Source organism: Macaca thibetana, chromosome X, assembly GCF_024542745.1.
Source record: "Macaca thibetana thibetana isolate TM-01 chromosome X, ASM2454274v1, whole genome shotgun sequence".
NCBI lineage: Eukaryota > Metazoa > Chordata > Mammalia > Primates > Cercopithecidae > Macaca > Macaca thibetana.
In genome coordinates this window covers 144,750,973-144,775,145 of record NC_065598.1, presented here as the reverse complement: position 1 = coordinate 144,775,145, position 24,173 = coordinate 144,750,973, and the positions used below count along the sequence as shown (strand labels likewise).

Below are 24,173 nucleotides of genomic sequence, written 5' to 3'. Positions count from 1 at the left end.
TGCCTTTGCAGCCTGTGTGATCCTCTTTCCTAGTTCTGTCTTCCTAAGGATAGACTAAACCCTAGGCCTGAAGGGTGACTGAGGGGTGGCACAGGGCAGCTGTTGCCCCTCCACTCAGTGGTGATGGAACTTGAACACGTGGGCTATGGCAGTGTTTCTCAAACTTTAATGTGCATGTGAATTACCTAGTATCTTATTAAAATCCAGATTCTGGTTCAGCAGGCCTAGAGTAGGGCCTGAGAGTCCATAGTTCTAATAAGCTCTCAGGTAATGCTGATGCTGCAGACTGGGGTCCACACTTTGAGAAGCAAGGCTCCTCAAATATAATGTGTTGAAGTCCTCTTAGGGGAAGGAACAGAGCGAGAATGTTGAAGAGAAGTGGGACTTTGCAGCGAGTCTGTATTTTACACCCTTGCCCCAGGCCCCCAAAGTTAGGAGTGGCCTTACCTTTCATCATGCCAAGGAGAAGTATCAAAAGTATGCTGTCCCTGGGCAACAAAGAAAGTCAAGTGGGAGACACCATTTGTCCAATTTGTCCCTGCTTCATAGCCTATATATCCCTCCCACGATCACCCCCCATGCCAGAAACTGGAACACTACCTTCTGAGACCCTTCACAATGACACGTCATCAATGTTCAACACAAGTGCCCCCTTCCACAGACATTTACATGGTGTTTTACTACTCCACTACAATGTCTGGCTCTTAGAAAGAATACATTCCACCTTGCCTGTTGGTAGTCAGCATCAGACACTGAACAATAACACTTCCTACCAAGCAATCATTCATATGCCCTGGCCTGAGAAGGAGGGTTGGGACCCTTTATGTAGACCTGACCCACCCATACTACCACATAGCCAAGAATCCATAAAACCCCAGTCTTAGGCACTGGTCCACTAACTAGTCACAGACAATCTATATTCAAATTACCAAACCCACATGAGCAAGCCTGGATTTTTCCCTGTCTTTTATTATTGTAAAGAGAAAGGTTAAAATAAAAATAAACACAAAACCACAAAAATATTGTTTAATTGGAATATTCAACTTGGGGAGCAAACCAGCTAATGTATTCCTGAGGTGCAGTCATTTTTAAAACTTTTACAACATAGAATCACCTATTTAAATGCAATGGTAGTGTAAGTCCATATAAAACAGATACAAACACAGCTGTCTGGCTGAAACAGGGGTTGCCAGCCCAGGGCCCTATTCACTTGACACCTCAATGAGTGATATATATGAGACCCCAAGGCAACTTCAAGAAAGCCCTGGTGCTCCAAGGTGCCCCATTTGAAAACCACCACTGAAGCATATGTCACTTTATTTTTTTTATTTATTTATTTTTTTTTTTTTTGAGACGGAGTCTGGCTCTGTCACCCAGGCTGGAGTGCAGTGGCGCGATCTCGGCTCACTGCAAGCTCCGCCTCCCGGGTTTACGCCATTCTCCTGCCTCAGCCTCCCGAGTAGCTGGGACTACAGGCGCCCGCCACCGCGCCCGGCTAGTTTTTTTTGTATTTTTTAGTAGAGACGGGGTTTCACCGTGTTCGCCAGGATGGTCTCGATCTCCTGACCTCGTGATCCGCCCGTCTCGGCCTCCCAAAGTGCTGGGATTACAGGCTTGAGCCACCGCGCCCGGCCGCATATGTCACTTTATTATGTCCTGGATTTTTCCTGTCTTTTATTATTGTAAAGAGAAGGATAAAAATTAAAATAAACACAAAACCACAAAAGTATGGTTTACTTAGAATATTCAACTTGGGGAGCAAACCAGCTAATGTGTTCCTTTCTTTCTAATCACACTGATTAGCACTCAGGCTTAAGAGGAGCAAAAAATGATCAGATGAAGGAAGTCATGCCACAGTCATCTGGGGGGGTGGGTCACAGAGCTGCCAAATGTTTTAACAATGCATCTAAATGAAGCCTCATGATCACTCGAGTAATACAGAGAACTGGGTCTGAGTCCTACTTCCGCAGCTAACTCGCCCTGTGATGTTAAAGCCCTTCCCTTCTCTCAGCCTCAGACATAGGATTCAGACTGATTTGCCCAGCCAGCCCTGACGCTCTGGGATTTTATGGTATTTCAGAATTCCATATTTAAGTGAAGATTCATGATCACATCCATCAGATAGATGCTAGAGGAAAATAAAGGAAACCTTTATGTTGTTCCTGCTGGCATGGTTCCGTGCTTTCGTTCAGAAGCTTACAGCATTTTAATAACTTATTCCATTGGATTCATAGCAGAAAAACAAAAAGGAAATTAATCTTGAAGAAATCATATGTCTCTGCAATCTTTGAATATCTCTTAGTAAGGTTCCAGCTACTTCTGCACATTGGCAGCCCTTACTGACTTCTGGATCCAGAAAGAGAGAGAGAACAGCATTTGCCTGTTTGGAAGGAGGGAGGTGGTCTTTAGGGAATAAGATTAGGGAGGCAGGGAGGAGGAAGAAGCATTTGCAGCAGTCTAGATAGCGATAAGATAATGAGGACCTGAACCAAGGCCACGTCAATGGAGGTAGAAAGAAAAGGACAGATGCAAGAGACATTCCGGAGAACTGACAGGACTGTGCGCTGATTGATGTTCCAGAGGAGGGAGGGGGAGATGGCATACATGATGGTGACACTATCCAAGTTATGACTGGGGAGAAAAAAGAAATTTGAGAGGCAAGAAGACAGATTATAGGTTGGAATGTTGACTGTGAGATGTCTGCGGTCATTGGGAAGAAATGTCCAGCAAGCCTTTCGTTATACTGGTATAAAGTCACACAGGCCTAGGCAGCTCAAATGTAACCACAAGATTAACTTGGAAGTCCTCAGCATATAGAGCCCCTGCCTCCTTATAATTACACCACATTGCCTCATTTATTCATTAAAGTACTTAAAGTCCCTTCCAAAAAATATTTACAGTCCCTACTTACTTTGCTAGGCAAGAGGATACATGGGTTAATATTTGAGGTGGTGGATATGTTAATCAGCTTGATTTGATCATTCCACATTGTCTTCATAAATCATAACATCATTCTGTATCCCATAAATATATGTAATTATAACAATTTGTTAATTTACAATTAAAAATTAAAAATTTCAAAAATAATAAAATATAGGCATGGTCTCTGTCCTTGTATAGCTTACATTCTAGCTGGGGAGACAAGTTTTTAAAAAAAAAATACAAGTATAATTTTAAATTGTGATAAATACTATGGAGAAGACAAATGGGTATAGTGATCAAGAATACTAGGGGGAAAAAGACAGACTTATCTGAAAAGGCCTTTAAACCAAGGTTTGAAGGGCATTCCTAGACAACGGAACAGACTACATGAAGACCTAGAGGCCGGAAGAATTTAGTCACAAGGCTGGGAGACCCATTACCTTGGTCTCTGTGCTATGCTTAGAATATTTGCTGCTGCTGTTACTGATACTTAAATGATAGTGGCTGGGCGCAGCGGCTCACACCTGTAATCCCAGCACTTTGGAAGGCTGAGGTGGGCGGATCACAAGGTCAGGGGTTCAAGACCAGTCTGGCCAACATGGTGAAACCCTGTCTCTACTAAAAATACAAAAATTAGCTGGGCATGGTGGCACGTGCCTGTAATCCCAGCTACTCGGGAGGCTGAAGCAGGAGAATTGCTTGAACCAGGACCTGGGAGGCAGAGGTTGCAGTGAGCTGAGATCGCGCCACTGCACTCCAGCCTGGGCTACAGAAAGAGACTCCGTCTCAAAAAAAAAAAAAAAACAGATAGTAATGAAGTACTACAATAAGAATAAGGCATGATCATAAAATTATACCAAAGCCAAAGCACTTAATGCCTATGAAATGGTGTTTAACAGTTTTATGTCGTCACTGATGGGGCCAGATACAGATGGTTACATTAGTTGGATGTAATATTAACTTAGGCAAAACTTTAAATAAAATTGCTACAGAGATCTGCATTCCATTACCAATAGCTCTGATTGCCTAAATCGCACTAGCATATTAAAGCCACACTCTGGGCAAAGTCACCATTCTGTAGAGTTTCTGTCAAACACTGTTATTGAGGAAGCAATACTTAAAATAACATTCCTTTTAATGATTAGAGTTGGCACAAACTGCAGGACAGAAAAAAATTCTATATAGCCATTGGGGAAAGGATAAGTAGGTTGTGTTCTGCAATTCCTTCCCGGTGAGTTTACAATTATTCCACAGCATGACAGCTAAAATGCCTAAGAAATCACTTACCTGAATCTCAATAATAATTAGTCCCCTATTCTTTGTATGTTCACCATGAGTTCTGTTGACCTCACCACATGGAAAGATTAAGTTTACCCATTTACAGTTCTAAGTATTTATTCCTTACAGGCAAACAAAAATATGCTGGAGGTTTAACAATCTCTGGCCAACTGTGTGTATTTTAACTAGGATGTTTAAGATGCATCGGTTGAATAATTAATGTATAAATCTTAGCCAGCTGGGTGAGGAAAATGAAACAAGCTTTATTTGTTATAGATTTAGCTATATTAAAGTCTTTCTGCTTTTAAGATGAAATCTGTGTCAAAAAAAAAAAAAAAGTCAAAATACAGAAATACTCCTGTTCGTAGTGTAATTAAAAAGGAAATTAACAAATTGTGTTACTTTGTTGTACTCGTAATTTGACTGAAGACTGTGGTGTTGCAGTATTCCCATTTGGGTGTGGGAAAGCATGCAAATGAATCCACCAGCACTTATCAACTCTTCACTTATTTCCGCATTTGTTAAACTATTCAGAAATGTGTGGCCTGCCTATAGTAAGCTATAATTAGGGCTATTTCTAATAATTAAGGGTTATTTTTAAAATTAAAATTTTAAAGTCCACTGGTAGCCCTTACATCTTTTGTCTCACACTGGCAGGACCAACAGGGTGGCCAGTTCAGAAGAAGCAAGAAGAAGCACTTAATTTTACTGCAGCCCTCAGCAAATGAGACATGTGTGATTTTGGCAAAGGAGGAAGGTCATCCAGCTTGCTGGTGGTATGTGCGTCACTAGGGGGTCTATCAGCCCCATCAGAGTCCCTGGAACACAGTGAACCTCTGGTTTAGTACTGGTATGTAAGATATTGCATCTCAGAGGTCAAGGAGCACAACTGTTCAATCCTATTCAATTTGCTTCCTGCCATTTCCACAAACGCTAAAAAGCTGACTGTCTTCAACACTCCTGACTCTAACAAACAAGCTGGGGAAAGGATTTTACTATTTATAGTTTAGTTTTGACTCTCAGGATTTTCATAGGTTCAACTCAACTGTAGTGCTTAGGGTGTATTTACTTTTCTCAAGTCAAAAAAGCCAAATGCCAAAGCCACAGAATTCTTTTCTATGCTTTAGAACTCACAACTGATAGATGAGCTATACATCTGTGCCTCCTTGACCCTCATTGTATATATGGGGAAACTGAGGCACCAAACATTTAGATAACTCGCCTAATGCTTCATGGCCAATTAGTGGCAAAGCACTAGCTAAAACCCAAGCCTCTTGCCCTCTCTCCCACAAACCTCCATGGAGAGCTCTTCCCAGCACACTATATCATCCCCACCAAAAGTGAGACATAAAATGTCTGGGCAGTGGGTTGTACAGGGTAATTTACTGGTACAAAGAAAGATCCACAGGGTTGTCAGTGAACAGACACTCAGGCTTTTAAGGAATGGCCTACTTACTGAGCTGCTCAGCCTCCCCATGGGGTCAGACCAAAGTTTAACAATGTGTTGCATTAAGAAAGATAATGAGGGGCCCCCCACAAGGTCGGACACCATGGCTCAACCAGGGTTTGGCTGGCTTAGACTTGTTCCTTACAACTGTTACCTCTAACCCTGACCCAACTGCCTATGATCTGGCTCAAGACCAAGACTCTTCGGCTCCTCCCTTGGTTCATTTCTAGATTCTCACTCTTTCTTCCTCCCTCCCAGCTTCCATCCCTCCATAATTCCTCTGTTCTTGAATCTTCTACCCCACCCTGCCCCCTCATCCCAGGATTCAAAGTCTAGGACACCACAGCTGGAGTACTCTCTCCCTTGGTGCACTTGCAGATGAGAACCAGAAGTGTAGAATGAGGTAGGGAAGGCAAGAGTATTTAAACGTCTTTCCTTTTTAAAAACATCAACTAGAAGGTTCTATCAATTTTTTTCCACAGGAAGGAATTGCAAAACACAACCTCCTTATCCTTTCCCCAACGGCAACCTTTGTCATAGCCATAGTACAATGAAAAAATAATCAAAAGCTGACCAGGGCTTTGCAAAGATCTTGAAGGGCCTATGGAAGCATCAGGAAGATGAAATTTGATTCTACCATAATTAAGACTGAATGTACTTTCCTAAATTCTTGACTTTTCAAAATTGTTCACCTCTATATGGTTCGCAGCAACTTATCCCTAGTAGAATATTTTCTAGGAATAAAATTACTATTATTTGGGGCTATTGTTTTTGTGATGTTTTTCAAAGAGCCAGGAAGTCACCTCAACAATCATAAAGATAATTCCTCATTAAATGGCATGGGTAGAGATCTTTCATTTAGCAAAATAAGCTTTCTGTAGGGAAAGTTACCAAGAAAATTAGAACTTGTTTAGCAAATGTGTGTCACATTAGTGATTGGCAATAAAATAAACACAGAAAAGTATAATTCAATTCATGCCATTTCTAAATTTGTGATAACTCAATCATGGCTGGCATATTTTACCTTTCCTCTATCTATTAAAGAAAGAGCAACAATAGGTTTCTGAGTAAATTAAGAGTATAAACATGAGCTCTTAGGGAACATTTAACCCAGTTCAGAGAACAACTCTTTCCAAGATCTCTAACATTCATTTGCATATAAATAATTAGTGTGCTGATGTCAAATGATCTGCACCTACTCAGTGGAGCATACTCATTCAAGACCTCTACTTGGCAATATTTTATTAGCTTTTTGTAATATCATTTCTGCTTGAAAATAAGAAAAAAATATTCTTTTAAAGAGATCTCATTAAAGAACATTAAGAAAATGTCTGTCCATAAATGCCTCATGCAGTAATACATGAGGTAGTTTGCCCCATTATTCAGGGTATATAAACCAAGTCTCCACTTAGGATCCAAAATGCCCAGTACCTTAAGAGACTCAAAGGGAAAGACCATGCACTCGTATTGCTTTTACAATTTAAAAAAAATCTACTGAGTGTAGAAAACTTCAGAAAACAGGTAAATAAGTGTTTTGGTAACTCAAACTCTATCTGAGCCTGAAAGGTAACTCAGAGGTCATGCAGGACGACCCAATCCCTGGCAACAAAACCCTCAGCATATGCCCAGAAACCTGGCTTCTGCTTAAGGACATCCAGAGCCTCAGAGCTTCCCATCTCCCAAAGCTCTTCCCATCATTCAACAGTCAAAGTATTAGTCTTTCCTCATATTGGGCCAAATCTGTTCCTACATATTGGTCCAAGTTTCTAGGGGAAAACACAAAACAAACAACAACAACAACAAAACGATGTTTCTATGGTTCTTTACACAGCACTTTCCACATACACGTTCTCATTGGACTATCTTAATAATCGTGTGAAGCAGTTATTCCTACTACCCTTGTTTCCTAGATGAAGACCTGGAGGCTAAGAGAGGCTCAGGAACTACTGAGTGTTGCAGCGTGGTGAAGTGCCAGAAGCAGGGCTTGAACTCAGGTTTTCTAACTCCACTTTTGACGGCATTTTCAGTATCCCTTGTTGCCTCAAACATTAAAAAGAGAGAGAGAGAAACAAGCTGCTTCTGCTTCCCCAGGGGTACAGCCCTTGAAGTTGAAAGGGGGTAGAATTATTGAAGATGCACTCTCTACACATTCTCTCTGAGAGATGGGGTCTTACTATTCACTTGGGTTTAAACTGCCCAGACAGAGCAGCCTAGACACATCCTGAGTTCCAGAACAAAATAGCTACTCTCCCCTCTGGAAGTCCCACAGCACCTCAAATTCAGCAGGTTCCAAGCTGAATGTATCCAATTTTTTGTACATTCTATCTCCACTGTTCATTCCTGAACTTGGTCAAAAAACCACCATCTACTCAGACAGCCAGGCCAGAAACCTGGAGAATTACCTTAGACACTTTTCTCTCCCTCGCCAACCTGCCCCACAACATCCTAAGAGTTTCACCATTTTGCATCTGCCTCTTCCTCTCTGTCCTCACTGCTACTGCCTTATTCAGTTCACCGTATCTTAGATGAATTCAGTGACTTTCAAAATGGTCTCTAGGCGTCTAGCAGCATCCCTTTCAAATCTACCTGCCTCCATATAGACTGTTACCAGAGTGATCCAACATGGCAGGCTATGTTACTCACTGCCTCCACACGTGACTCTCAAATCTAGCTAATTAAGAAAATGCCTAAGTTCCCCAGATGATGTTAATAATTCAGCAATGTGTAGGAACTAATGGTGTACAAAGCAAAGTCTACGTCCTCAATGATCTGAACCTTGCCTATCTCTAAGTCATCATTTCTGCCATTTTCCCCTTGCCAAGAATACTCCAGCAATCCTAAAAACGTACCATACCGGTTTGCACCTCTGTGCCCCGACTGGGGCTGATCTCTCAGCCTAGACTGTTATCTCTACCCTTGACCAATCTCCATTGAACCTTCAAAACTTAACTGAGGTGTCACTTCTTCAGGCAGTCTTTCGCAACATCATCAGACTGGATTAGGTGCCCCTCCTGCATGACTCCATACCATCACACAAAGTTCTCTATCATGACACTTAGCATATTGTATTGAAATTATTTGCTCATATGTCTGACAAGCCTATAAGCTCTCAAAACCAAGGAACATGCTTATTCATCATTGATAAGTACCTGTCACTCAGTAGGCGCTAAGTAAATGTTCACCTGAAATGGATCTAATTTCAAGTGTAGGCTCCATACGTGGCTAACTGTAGAGTTGAAATTTAGGAAACTCAATTCAGCCGCTTAGACCTCAGTTCGCCAAACTGTAAAACAGACACAACAAATCCCCATGTTTGGCCAGGTGTGGTGGCTCATGCCTGTAATCCCAGCACTTTGAGAGGCTGAGACAGGATGACTTCTTGAGGCCAGGAGTTCAAGACATGAGGCCAGGAGTTCAAGACATGCCTGGGCAACCCTGTCTCAAAAAAACAAAAAAAAGAAAAGGCCAGGCATTAGTGATGGTGCATGCCTTTAGTCCTAGCTATTTGGGAGGCTGAAGCATTAGGATCACTTGAGCCCAGAAGTTCAAGGCTGCAGTGAGCTATGATTGCACCACTGCACTCCTGCCTGAACAAGAGTGAGACCCTGTCTTTCTACAAAGCAAAATAAAACAAAACAAAAACCTCCATGTTCATTCATACACCAAACATGTGATTACTAAGGGACAGGTGCTGGCTTCTGTGAGGATTTAATAAATTGAATAATGTATGTGAGAGTTTTTGTAAACTGTCACATAGTATTACAAAGGTATTTCTGCAATTTTAGCTTCTGCTTAGGGTCTCAGCCATAAATAATTTCATTCCCTAAAGTCAAAGTCAACTAAGCTTTAGTCTCCATTAGGCTCACCAAGGTATCAGAGGGGGAAAGCCATGTGAACAAATATGAACCTAAAACAGTAAATCCTTCAAGATGGATCCCAAGTGGCTAACTGGGGCTAAATTTAAAATACAGCCAGGCAGCCATTTGCTGACTAGAGGTCACACACATACTCTGAGTTTCCCCAAAACTCCCACCTCTCTTTAACTTTGGGACTTTCAGAGCTCACCTATACCAACCAATTAGGGCTTAGCTGTATTTACCAATCAGAACTCAGCTGCATCACCCAACTAGAACTAAGACCATTTCAATCCTTCATTTGCATAAATAAACCTGATTAGGAACTCAGGCAGAAACTTTTGCTATAAAACCCAAACACTCTCTTTGTTCTCTGAAATGTACCTTTCTTTTATACAAAAGGCTGTGTCTCCTGAGTTTGCAAACTGCTCACTGGAATAAGGTATCTTTCCTCCGAATTCCTTTTCAGAACATCTTTTTCACAGCCACTCAACTCAACAGGAACTACACTGGCCTAAACGAGAGTGGAAGTGCACTCTGGGAAAGCATAAGACAGTAAAAAGCCACTTTGGCAGAGGCAGTGCTAATTTCCTAAGGACATAGGCTTCACAAGTAAGCACTACTGAGGAAAGGTCACTGAGCTCCAATCCTTCTCCTCACTGACACCTGCCCTAACTTGTACTCAGATTTCCAAAGTAAAGGGTGTGGATCCTGGTGGAGCAGGCAAAACTGAGCTAAAAAGCTGATTTCCAGAGACTCATCCAGGTCTTCCTGGAGCCTGTCTGCTCAGGTGATTACTGAGACCCCTGAGATTATCCTGGGGAGGTCAATCCCAGGGGCACTTTTAAAGTTTAGTCCCACAGAGCTGAGGGGAGCCAAATTGATTAGCTTGCCCTAAGGAATTTGAGCCCCGAGCCCTGCACTGTTCTTTACTCAAAAACACTGCCATCCCTCAGTGCTTGTATCCTGTAGGCCTAGATGGGACCATAAAACTTCCCAAAGTCCTTGGACTAAAGGTTCTTGGGCCTGTTTGAGGCTCTCACCCTCTACCATAGAGTTGCTCATCCTCTTGGGCTAAGTTCTAGTCTGAAGATTGCTTCTCAGAATCCCAAGCTCTGCAGACTTCTATCAATAACACCATGAGACATCATTCCCAGGCCACTAAAGGAATCTGATCTCTCATTGCTCCAAAAGTGACTACTAAAGCAGGAGAACTCATTGCTCCAAAAGTGACTACTAAAGCAGGAGAACTATCAGAAGTTATATGCCAAGAGCCAAGCAAGGAAGGGCTGGAAGCATTTCCTTTACATACAGAGCTCCCAGAAAGTATGTAAATTCACATTCACTGAAGCCGGTTCTTATCGACCATCCCTTCTGGATTCCAGCCATGTGATCATGTCTACCTCCAAGAAATCTCAAATGGTGGTTCACTAAGTAAACAAGGCAGGAAGAAGTGTCTGAGCAGAGGGAACACATTAAAAGACAGAAGAATATTTCTGGAGTGACAAGAGACAAAGCTGAAGAAGCAGGCAGGGAGCAGTACAATATGACAGGCTAAGGAGCTTAAACTATATTCTTTAGAAAAGTAAGTAGCCACCAGGGAGACTGTAAATATTGTTGTACTTGTTCTTATTTTGATTTGTTCTTTGCAGTGAAATGGCATGACTAAATTTTCGATTTAGAAATTCACTTTGTCAGTAGACTGCATGAAGGGGGTTGGGGGGCATGGTAAGAGACTAGACAGAAAGGCAAGATTGAAAATCACTGAAATAGTCTAAATGAGAGATGATAAAAGCCTGGACAAAGCAGCAGCATGGGGATAAAGACAGAAGATCAAAGAGAGTTTTAGAATAGTACTGACTTGGTGAATATTTGGCTTTAGGGGAGAGGGAGAAAGGAGGAATGATGGTCAGATGTATGTCCTGAGAACCCCAGATGGATGGTCTTGCCATTGACTGGAAATATGAGCGGAGGAACAAGTTTGGGGGCAGCTAAGGTGGGGAGAGTTAAGTTTGGACATGTATACAATTGCACATCTGTTCTACAAATGTCCATCTATCCAGTTGGACATCTGTCCCACAGACAGTTTGATATATATGTCTGAAGTTCTCAGAATATTCCAAGCCTAGAAATATTTATTTGGGAGTTATGTGTGTAAGTGATAGTTCATATCTTAAGATTACATACAAATAGCCAAGAAGGAAAGTATACATCGATTTGTAAAAGACTGTGGACGGTTGGACACAGTGGCTTGTGTCTGTAATCCTAGCACTCTGGAAGGCCAAGGCAGGTGGATCGTTTGAGCTCAGGAGTTCAGAAGCTCAAGACAAGAATAGGCAACATGGTGAAACCCTTTAGCTGGGCATCGTGGTGTGCACCTATGGTACTGGCTACTCAGGAGGCTGAGGTGGGCATCGTGGTGTGCACCTATGGTACTGGCTACTCAGGAGGCTGAGGTGGGAGGATCACTTGAGCCCAGGAGACGGAGGTTGCAGTGAACTGAGATCATGCAGATAGGTAATTTAAGGGGCAGATAAGAATAACCTGAAATAAAATGATCAAAGACAGGAGAACCAGAAGAGTAAGGGATCAAAAAAGTCAGAAGAGGACAGAGATGAGGAAGGAGAGAATACAAAGTAAAGAGAAAACATATGCAAAATATTATGAAAGTAATGTGGAACTTGGCAACAAATTGACTTTCCTATTTCATTTCTCTTACATTTAAATATGATGCCAAATTGAAAGTCTGGATGATTAGAAGAATAGTCATATGATTAACAGAAATAGGGAACACAGAGGAAGAATAAATTGATTGGGAGGAAAGACAATGAATTTCAGTTGTGATACACTGATTCTGCAATTAGGGCAATAACGGCTAAGAAACAGATGGGAAACTGCGACAATCTTAGGAGAAAGGTCAGAGTTGGAAGTAAACATTGGAAATCATCTGCACAAAGGTTTTAGTGAAATCCATGAAATTCCCATGGAAAAGAATATCAAAAGTGAAGAGACAAAGAAGATATACAAGTGGCCAATAAGCACATGAAAATATGTTCAATGTCATGGGTCATTAGGGAAATACAAGTCAGTCATAATGAGACACCAGTTCACACCCACTACGATGTCTATAACAAAAAATACTGATGATGACAAGCATTGGTGAGGATACGGAGAAAACAGAACCCGTCTACACTGCTAGTGACAATGCAAAATGCTACTAGCAATGTAGGAGGCATGGCAATGTAAAATGGTGCAGCCGCTTTGGAAAAGTTGTTCAGTTTCTCAGAGTTAAACACTGAGTTATCATATGACTCAGCAATTCTACTGCTGGGTATCTACTCAAGATAAATGACAACATATATTCACATAAAAACTTCTACCAGGCTGGGCGTGGTGGCTCACACCTGTAATCCCAGTACTTTGGGAGGCCAAGGTGGGTGGATCGCCTTGGTCGTGAGTTCGAGACCAGCCTGACCAACATGGAGAAACCCTGTCTCTACTAAAAATACAAAATTAGCCGGGGATGGTGGCATATGCCTGTAATCCCAGCTACTTGGGAGGCTGAGGCAGGAGAATTGTGGAGGCTGTGGTGAGCCGAGATGGCACCACTGCACTCCAGCCTGGGCAACAAGGGCAAAACTCCGTTTCCAAAAAAAAAAAAAAAAAATTCTACCAAATGTTCATAACAACATTATTTACAATAGCCAAAAGGAAGCAACTCAAGTGTCCACCAAGAGATACATGGATAAACAAAATGTGGTATATCCATATGATGGAATATTAGCCATAAAAAGAAATTGGACTTCAGTAAAATTAAACCAAAAACCTTATACTCCGTGAAAGGTACTGTTAAGAGAATGAAAACAGAATTCATGTGAGAAATATTTTCAAAACACGTTATCTGATAAAGGATTTGTATCCACCATACACAAAAAGAAAACAATCAATTTAAAAATGGGAAAAATATCTAAACAGACATCACATCAAAGAAAAAGTACAGATGGCAAATAAGCATGTAAAAAGATGCTCAGCATCATATGCCATCAGAGAATTGCAAATTAAAACCATGAACTACCACTGCAAACCTATTAGAATGACGAAAATCCAAACAACTTACAACACCAAATGATGGCAAGGATGTAAAGCAACAGGAATTCTTATTCATTGCTGGTCAGAATGCAAAACGAGTTTCTTACAAAGATAAACATAGTCTATGCTCACTGGTATTTACCTAAATTGGGTGAAAACTTATGAGCCCACAAAAACCTGCATGCACACAAATGACTGAAGCAGCTTTATCCATAACTGCCCCAAATTGGAAGTAACCAAGATGTTCTTTAAAAGCTGAATGGATAAACTGTGGTAAATCCACACAATAGAATATTATTTAGCCATGAAAAGAAATGAGCCATTAAGTCAAAGAAAGGCAGGGAAGAAGCTTACATGCACATTACTTAGTGATAGAAGCCTCTCTGAAAAGATTACATGCTGTATGATTCCAATTATATAACATTCTGGGAAAGCAAATCAAAAGATCAGTGGTTGGTAGGTGTTGACAGGGCGGAGGGAAAGACTGCCCTAAAAGTTCCCTGTGTTTTACCTTTTCATCAAAACTACTCTCTATGATACTGTAATGGTAGATATATGACATTAGACATTTGTCAAAACCCATAAAACTGTACAACACAAAGAATGAACCCAAATGTACAGACTTTAGTTAATAATAATGTGTCAATATCCATTCATCAATTATGACAAATGTACCACACCAACGCAAGATGTTTGTGGGCAAAACTATGGTCAGGAATGGAGAGAAGGGAAGTATAAAGGAATTCTCTGTACTATCTGCTCAACTTTCTGTAAACTTAAAACTGCTCTAAAAAGTAGTCTGTTAATTAAAAACTTAAAAAGAGAGAGAGAATAAAGTGCTGCTACATGCTACAATATGGATGAACCCTGAAAACATTAAGTGAAAGAAGATAGCCATAAACGACCATATAGTGTGTGATTCCATTTATACGAAAGGTCCAGAATAGGGGAATTCTATGGAGACAGAAAGTAGATTAGCGGTTATCTAGGATTAAGGGGAAATGGAGGGTGACTGCTAATGGGTATGGGGTTTCTTTCTGGGGTTTTGAAAATGTTATAAAATTTATTGTGGTGGTTGTGGTGATGGTCTAGAGCTCTATGAGTACACTAAAAATCACTTTAAGTGGGTGACTTGTATGCATATCTCAATAAAAGTGTAAAAATGGTAAAGAGTTTGAAAATCTCAATAACAAGGACAATTTTCTAGGAAAATTAGCTAACTGGAATCACAAAGAAGTAGAAAACATGGGGAAAAATAGGGTGCTACAAATTTTCTTCCGATGATTGTTACAGTGCCCAGACAGCTTTATGAGCAAGTTCTTTTTAATTTACAAAGAACAGGCAACTTCCATGCTCTACAAGTGGTTCTCATTATAAAGTAAAAGAAGAAATAAGCCCATTCATTTTATAAAACTAAAGTTATCCTGATCACAAAACCTGACAAACACCCACACAAATACACACAGAAAGAAAACTGAAGACTGATGTCACTTAGGAATATAGATGCAAAAATCCTAAATGAAATGTCAGCAAGCCAAATCTGGCAAGACATTATGAGTAAGGAGGGATTATTTCAGGAGTGCAATTTATTATTAGGAAGTCTAGACATATAATTCATCACAACAATCAGTTGAAGGAGAAAACCTGAACAAATAACAAGAAATTAATATTTTAAATGTATTTTTTAAATCTATTAATAAACAAGGAAAAACCTATACCAAAACATAAAATTGAGCAAAAAAGAAAAAAATAGTTCAGTTTTACTTGTGATTAAATAAATGTTAATTTTAAAATACGATAATTCTTTGTAGTCAAATTGGCAAAATAGTAATATCAAGAATTTGGAAAAAAAAGGATATACCAATATTCTGCCTCTAAGATAAAAATTGTTATAGGAACATTTAGCAATACCCATGAAAAGCCTTAAAAATTAACATACAGGTGAAACACAGTTGCACATTTAGGAATTTATTCACAGGGAACAATCAAGGACTTGCAAAGACGTAGTCATACACTACTTACCTCTATATTGTTTATAGTACAGAAAAACAGAAAGTGACTGAAATGTCCAGCATTAGAAGATTCATCAGATAAATTCTGGTATGTTCATTCAATGAAATGCCATGTAACCAGTGAAGGTAAAAAAGAACAATGAACTTAGGTATTCTGAATTCATTCAGTAAAAAAGCTTATGAAAGAGCATGTAGAATATAGAGAAAAGAAAGCTGGGTGGTTACAATAAAATGCTAATAGTGGCTATCTCTGAGTGGGAAGAATACAAGTAACTTATATGCTGTCTTTTTTGTATATCTGTGATTTTGTACATGTTCTATAATAAACATATATTACTTTGGTAAAGAAAAATACAATAAGAGTGTATTTTAATGTATATACTCTTAACTAAGAAGTTTCACTGCTAGAAATTTATCTTTAAAATCAGATATTCACAAGATTTATGTATAGGAACACATATTATAATAACAGCAAAAAAAGGAAACCAACTAAATGTCTAGCAATTATAAAGTATGAAATAACTATGGCTATACAATGGAATACTAGGTAGCTATTAAAAATCATGAGGTAGAAGAACATATAATGACAAAGAAAATTAAGCAAAAAGGCAGATTATAAAATAGTAAATACAAAATGAGGCTAATTGTTTCTTTTATACATTTTTAATTTTTTAATTTTTAATTTTGTGAATACTAAGTGTGTATATATATGTGTATACACATATACATATATGGGGTATAATTTTTAAAAATAAAACTATATGGAAAAAATACTGGAGGGAAACATACCAAAATGAACATCAATTACAATTCTCCCGAAGCCAAAGAACCACTGGTAATTTGTTTATTTTCACCTTTCTGCATTTCACAAATTTTCCACAATAGATTTTAAACTCTAGGCATTTGAGGAGCAAGCAAGGAGCGAGAAAAGGTATAAAACCATAATAATTTTCTCTGCTGCCATTATACTAGGCATTTATAGTATCCCATAACTGAATGCAAGAATTGGTCCTATATAAATGGGAAGAACATGGATTAAAACAAATGAGAAAAGGGGCAATGTACTAATATGTTATCTGCATAATTTTTTAAAGCGTAAATATAAATCTGGAAACCAACATATTACGAGGTTAAGAATGGTTACTTCTTGTTGGTAGGAATGTGGGTAATGCTTAATTTTGTAAGTGTGATTTTCTTTGTTTAATTTTTGAAAAATAAAAAAATTAAAATTAAAACCAAATGAGAGACCTATAAATATTTCCACTCACTGGTGTTGGGGCAGTGTGAGTACACTTCCTCCTCTGTGTCTGAGACTGTGGGAGGAGCCCAGTCAGTCCCCGGGATGGGAGGGAACATTCATGGCCACTGCTTTCCTCCCCAAGTCTCAGGGGCTGAACATTGGTGCCCTCTCAGTGAAATAAGACAGCGATGCTCGTCTCTCCATTCACTGAATGCCAGGGAGCCCCTGATCCTATGGCAACTGCCCCATAAATCAGGCTCATGGACCCCTAACCCTTCAGAGCTCCCAGTCAGCAGAGTTCTCTCCCACATCATGGCCCTCTATTCTGGCTTCTGCACCCTGCCATGAGACCGGGAGCTCCTGGAGGGCAGGGCCTGTAGTTTAGCTCAAAGCTTGCCTCTGTGACTACCCTAGTGCCTTGCATAGAGTGGATATTCAATTAACATTTATGAGACTTTGAAAGGCAGGCAGGTATGAAATATCATCTTGGTGCCTGACTTGGGAATAGAGGAACATGGATACTAGCATATATCCATGAAGCCTTTCATCCTCTCAGGAAAAGCACAACCCAGCCCATGGCTTGGCTACTTCTTGACGAGCGCACAGGTGCAGTGGTCTCATGGATGAGAATGCCACCTAGTGGCATGGATGTGACAGTCTCGTGGATGAGAATGCCACCAGGGTAGGCATGGGCAGTGATGAAAGCAGGTCAAGGAAGAAATTAAACCTGGTTCAAACAGATCATCTTTGAAATAAAGATATACAAACCATCACAGTAAATGGAACAGTGGGGGCTAGATGAGGTGTCTGTATAAAGGCACGGTAGCTACAAAGTCAATATAGCATCAATATACAAATTTACCTGTGATGCAATAGGTTTCCTTTGTTTCAAACTGAAAGAAGACATTCCATCTCACTGCCAAAGGCTTACAAATTAACCCTGAGGGTCAGGGTTCATGGTACTTACACAAGGTTCCTGTGGATGCTGTTGTAGCCCATAACTTTAAAATTATTCTATCATCCTTGAGCACTTTCTCTTAGTGCGGAGATGATGGAATTTGGTGATCATAAGAAGTATATAATGGGAGAAATCTCCTTTGCTAAAGGTTCATGTAATGAAAGTTATGAAAAACTTTTTTTCATTAAAGCAAACTAATTTTTTCACTGAAGAAAAAGTAATTATTTAAATGTTTAAAGAAACAACTTTTTTCATTAAAGCAAGTTAATTCTTTAAATATGTCAGAGTGTCTCCAGGTACTGACTAGTGTTCTTAGAAAAAAAACCTTTTAGGAACAGAAAAATTCAGATGAAAAGAACACAGCCCTTATCTTTCCCCCTTCAAATATAAGTCCAATAGTGGCTGTGAAACTGAATGCAGGGAAATCCCTCCATTTTTTATAACATCAAAATGGAATAAGGCTTCATTGCTCAAGCTCACACATACCAGCTCTGAAAGCACGTGTGGGTTAAATATCTCAGACTTGGTTTGTTTGAAATGATGTTCTTGCTTTCAATATGATCAACTAAAGACAGTTACTTTGGACTTAGAGCTTCATGGAACAACATAGACTTGATTATGCCAAAAGTATTTTACGCAGCTTGAGAAGTCCACTCTCAACAAGTGCCTTTGGAAGTCAAGGCAAAGGATTTTTTTTTTTTTAAAAATGAGCTGGAAGAGATCCTGACCGGTATAACTAGACAGCCTGTGGGATTCAAGAGGTAACAGCTTATCTGCTTTTAAACGCTAGTACAATAAGAGAGTTCACAATACAGTTGGACAACCACCATAACATCTTTTATCGAAACTGTCTCAAGTTTGTAACTGATCTTTCTGTTTTCACTTGACCCAATTTGGCCAAACCCACACAGCCTAGCACAGGCTCATAATGGTAGAATTATGAGCCTGTGCTCCAGTCAAACTAAATTTCTCACTGTTCAACTGTGTCAATATTTTTTTAACTCTCTAGCACTGAAAAAAATTGAGTCACCCCAAAAGGTTGTTAGGATCATTCTCAAGTACCGTAAAAACCCTGTCCAGAAGAGACATATCCTCAGACATGCTGTCACATAAGACTCTGCCTTTGGAAATATAGATCCATGGAGGATGAGACAAGAGTTTATACCTCTCTGCACCTGACCTGGGTTGTTTTATTGCTTGTTATGCTACTGACTAATCCAGTGCTTCCCAAACATTTTTGGAGTTTTGACATTTCACTGGTTCTAAGCAAAACAATTGTTTGTATTGTTTTTATAAAATGTACCTATCTTACCCCCAAGAATGATGTAACTTTTCAAAAAAAAATTAAAGTTAATTAAAATGAATTTGGCTTTGAGAAATTTAGAACAATTTTGTGAGGTACTTTGAAATCCTATGAAACACTCTAGAATTCCCAAAACAAGGGGTTGAGAATAACTATTTTGGCAAATATGTTTGTCTCTCCATGCTTTGTTATTCCCACCTATAAAATGAAAACTAATGATGCTCCTACTCTTTCCCAAGTTTCCCAGTCTGTATATTACGAGAACACAGGCTTACAGAAAGAACTCTGCTTTCCCCAGAATAAAGGATTCCCATCTAACCCAGATAAAGAAATTTAACTATAACTCTGAATTCTCCTTATGAGATAAACATTCCACATGTTACCAGCAAAATATGAGATACTGTAACATTACCTGATAACACAGAGACATAAAATTCTTTCAGGCTGCAAAAAGATATTTATGTTACTAAACTTACATTTGAAGATCACAGTGCTTGAGAAAGTGTAGATCCAACATCCAAACATAGTTGCCACTGGGAAGGAACTGCCTTTAGCTTCTGTGAACAGAGGAGTCTCTTCTGAGGTAGGGATGGGAGTTCAGGACTCTGAGAAGATAACATGTCATAATTTCCACTGGGTTCTCTGTTGAAATGTTTCTTTCTGCAGAGAGATTAGAAGTGCGGCACTGGGAGGAGAGGCTGAAAAACAAACATAAGCCTCCCTTGTTGGAGTACATTTTGTCCCCACAAAGTTATTTTGTTTGTGATCACAATTCAGTGAATTCTTTTTGAGAGAATTCTTTTATTGCAACTGTCTCTAAGAAGCTAAATTTTTCCAAGCAGCACTCTGTGGAGAATCCCAGAATTAGACAATAATTATAAATAAGAGTTCTACAAGTAACCAGAGACACAGACCAAAGGGAATGTGATAGGCCATACAGGGTACTGCTCTGCCTCCAGGCTGGATAAGAATCCTAACCCAAATGGACTGGGAAAGAGTTCACGTCATTCTAAAATAATAACAGGAAAGAATCTGTTATGGACTGAATGTGTCCCTGCAAAATTTATATGTTAAAATCCTGACCCCTAAGGTGATGGTATTAGGAGATGGGTCCTTTGGAAGGTGATTAGGTCATGAGGGTGGAACCATCATAAATGAGGTAAGTACCCTTATAAGAAGAGGCCAGAGAGCTAGCTCACTCTTTCTTCTGAGGACACAGCAAAAAGATGGCCATCCGCAACCCCAAAGAAGGTCCTCACCAGAACTCATATTAGCACCCTGATCTAAGACTTCCAGCCTCCAGAACTATGAGAAATAAATTTCTACTGTTTTCAAGTCATCCAGTTTGTGGTACTTTGCTTTGGTAACCCAAACCTTTCTGGATGAGGCAGAATCCAAGAGTTAGAGATCTGAGAGTCAGAAAACACCTCTAGAGATCACTTGTTGCAGCCTTTTGAAGAGAACAAAGGTATTATGCTAATTTTCTGTAGGCCTAATGTTAAGGTATCCTCAGGTGAAAATAACGAATGTGATATAAGCTACATATCGTGTAATACTGTACAATCTCAAATAACATGATTATACAACTTATTAAGATCCTATGACTATTTTTTGCATATAAAAAAGAAGTTAGCATAAATTAGTTGTTAGCTAATGTAAAAGTATTGAACAGTCCTTTGTGCTTTTTTTTTTTTTTTTTTTTTGAGATAGGATCTCACTCTCTCGCCCAGGCTGGAGTGCAGTGGCTTGATCTTGGCTCACTGTAACCTCCACCTCCTGAGTTCAAGCGATTTTCCTGCCTCAGCCTCCTGAGTAGCTGGGATTACAGGCGCCCACCACCATGCCCAACTAATTTTTATATTTTTAGTAGAGATGGGGGTTTCATCATGTTGGCCAGGCTGGTCTCGAACTCCTGACCTCAAGTGATCTGCCTGCCTTGGTCTCCCAAAAGTGCTGGGATTACAGGCGTGAGCCTACTGAGCAACTGCTTAGGTTAACCTACTCCTGCTCTTACCCAGAATCACAGGTGACTTAGAGCTTTCAAAAGAGGAACCTATCCTTTAAAAGACCCCAAAGAAACCTTGGAGTGATAGAACAACACTTCATTTTCCCTAGGAATTTCTACGTGTTTAGAAAAGGAGGTCTAGATTAAACCAAGCCACTTCTCAGAGCTAACCAGACATACTAAAAGGAGGCTGCAAGTTTCTCAGATCATAAGCCAGGCAAAACCACACACAATTCCTGCAAAAATGGCCACAATTTAAAAATTAAAAAATAATAGATGTTGGTGTGGATGTGGTGAAAAGGGAACACTTTTACACTGCTGGTGGGAATTTAAACTACTATAACCACTACAGAAAACAGTATGGAGGCCGGGCGCGGTGGCTCAAGCCTGTAATCCCAGCACTTTGGGAGGCCAAGACGGGCGGATCACGAGGTCAGGAGATCGAGACCATCCTGGCTAACACAATGAAACCCCGTCTCCACTAAAAATACAAAAAAATTAGCCGGGCGTGGTGGCGGCGCCTGTAGTCCCAGCTACTCGGGAGGCTGAGGCAGGAGAATGGTGGGAACCCGGGAGGCGGAGCTTGCAGTGAGCCGAGATCGCGCCACTGCACTCCAGCCTGGGCGACAGAGCGAGACTCCGCCTCAAAAAAAAAAAAAAAAAAAAAGAAAACAGTATGGAGACTCCTTAAAGCACTAAAAGTAGATCTACCATTTGATCCAGCAATCCCACTATTGGGTATCTAACCACAGGTAAAGAAGTCATTATTTTTGCAATTTGCAATTGCAAAAATATGGAATCAGCCTAAATGCCCATCAACTAACGAGTGAATAAAGAAAATATGAGATAGATAGATAGATAGATAGATAGATAGATAGATAGTATCTCCCACGTATACCATGGAATACGATTTGGCCACAAAAAGTAATGAAATAATGGCATTTGCAGCAACCTGCATGGAGTTGGAGACCATTATTCTAAGTGAGTAACTCAGGAATGAAAAATCAAACATTGTATGTTCTCACTTGTAAGTGGGAGCTAAGCTATGAGGACACAAAGGCATAAGAATGATATAATGGACTTGGGACTCAGGGGTAAGGGTGGGAGGGGGATGAGGGATAAAAGACTACACATTGGGTACAGTGTACACTGCTTGTATAATGGGTGCACCAAAATCTCAGAAATCACCACGAAAGAACTTACCCATGTAACCAAATACCACCTCTTCCCCAAAAAACAACTGAAATAATAATAATAATGAAATAAAAAATAAAGATGATGACATTGCTGGTGTGAATATAAACTGATGGAGCCACTCTGGAAAACAGTTTGGCCATTAATTCTTTCAAATGTTAAATATAAATTTGCCATGTGAACCAGCAATTCAACACCTAGGCAATAAATAAAATGAAAACCTATGTCCGCACAAAGACTTGTAAGTATGCTCATGACTGCATTATTCACAATAGCCAAAAAGTGAAAACAATCCAAATGTTCATCAACTATTAAACAGATAAACAAAATATGATACATCCATACAACGAAATACTAGCCAGCAAAACAAAGGAACAAAATACTGTTACATGCTACAACATTGATGAGCCTCAAAAACATTATGCTAAGTGAAAGAAGCCAGATACAAAAGACTAGATATTGTATGATTCTATTTATAGGAAATTCCAAAGATAGGAAATCTACAATAACAATTTTGGTTGCCAGGGTTGGGGATAGGAAGGTGACTGACTGCAAATAGGCATGAAGGATCCTCAGAGGTGACGGCAATGTTTTAAGAGTAGATTATGTTACTGGTTACATAACTGTAAATCCACTAAAAGTTACTAAATTGTACACTTAAAAGGGTGAATTTACGATATGTAAATTTTATCACCATAAGCCTGATTTTTAAAATGAGGGAGAAATGAGGACTTTCTCAGGAAAACAAAAATAATGATGGAAATCCTAGCCAATATTTCTACACTACAAGAAATCTTGAAGAGGTTTTTTTATACCGAAGGAATATATTAGATGGAAACATAAATGTTCACAAATAAATCAAAAGGGCTAAAAAGAAATAAATTAACTGATCTAAAATATTACTAGGAGTAAAATATTGTGCAGAAGTAGCTATAGTAATATCAGACAAAGTAAACTTCAGAACAAAGAATATTGTCAGAAATTGAGATATTACACAATGAAGAGGTCAATTCTCCGATTAGATATAAAAATTGTAAATGTGCAGGCACTTAACAGAGCTTAAAATATATTAGACAAACTGTGACACTACTGAAAAAATAAAATGACAAATACACAATTATAATGGGAAACTTTAACACTTCTCTCTCAGTAACTGAAAGAAAATGTAGGCAGAAAATTAGTGATGGCATAAATTACTTAAACAGCACTACTATTCACCTTGACTTAACTGATATGTATTTTTAAAACTACATCCAATGCATGTTTTTCAGCAGCACATGGACTGTTCATAGAGATCAACCATACTGTGGGCCATAAAAAACAACAAATTTAAGGCCGGGCGCGGTGGCTCAAGCCTGTAATCCCAGCACTTTGGGAGGACGAGACGGGCGGATCATGAGGTCAGGAGATCGAGACCATCCTGGCTAAAACGGTGAAACCCCGTCTCTACTAAAAATACAAAAAACTAGCCGGGCGAGGTGGCGGGTGCCTGTGGTCCCAGCTACTCGGGAGGCTGAGGCAGGAGAATGGCGGGAACCCGGGAGGCGGAGCTTGCAGTGAGCTGAGGTCCGGCCACTGCACTCCAGCCCAGGCGACAGAGCGAGACTCCGTCTCAAAAAAAAAAAAAAAAAAAAACTCAACAAATTTAAAAGAATTGAAATCATTAAAAGTATATTCTCAGGAGCTGGGCGTGGTGGCTCACGTCTGTAATCCCAGCAGTTTGGGAGGCCAAGGCGGGCAGATTGCTTGAGGCCAGGAGTTCGAGATCAGCCTGGCCAACATGGAGAAACCCTGTCTCCACTAAAAATACAAAAATTAGCGGGGCATGCTGGTGCGCGCCTGTGATTCTAGCTACTTGGGAGGCTGAGGTA

At 39.8% G+C, this 24,173-nt stretch overlaps 1 long non-coding RNA gene across 1 annotated transcript in view; it reads right to left on the bottom strand.

Moving 5' to 3' along the window:
- Window positions 1–24,173, bottom strand: part of LOC126945445 (uncharacterized) — a 66,926-nt gene that overhangs the window by 33,197 nt on the left and 9,556 nt on the right. The window contains exon 2 of the long non-coding RNA XR_007722447.1: window positions 19,580–19,763. This is a non-coding gene — a long non-coding RNA (uncharacterized LOC126945445). The remainder of the gene's footprint in view (window positions 1–19,579; window positions 19,764–24,173) is intronic.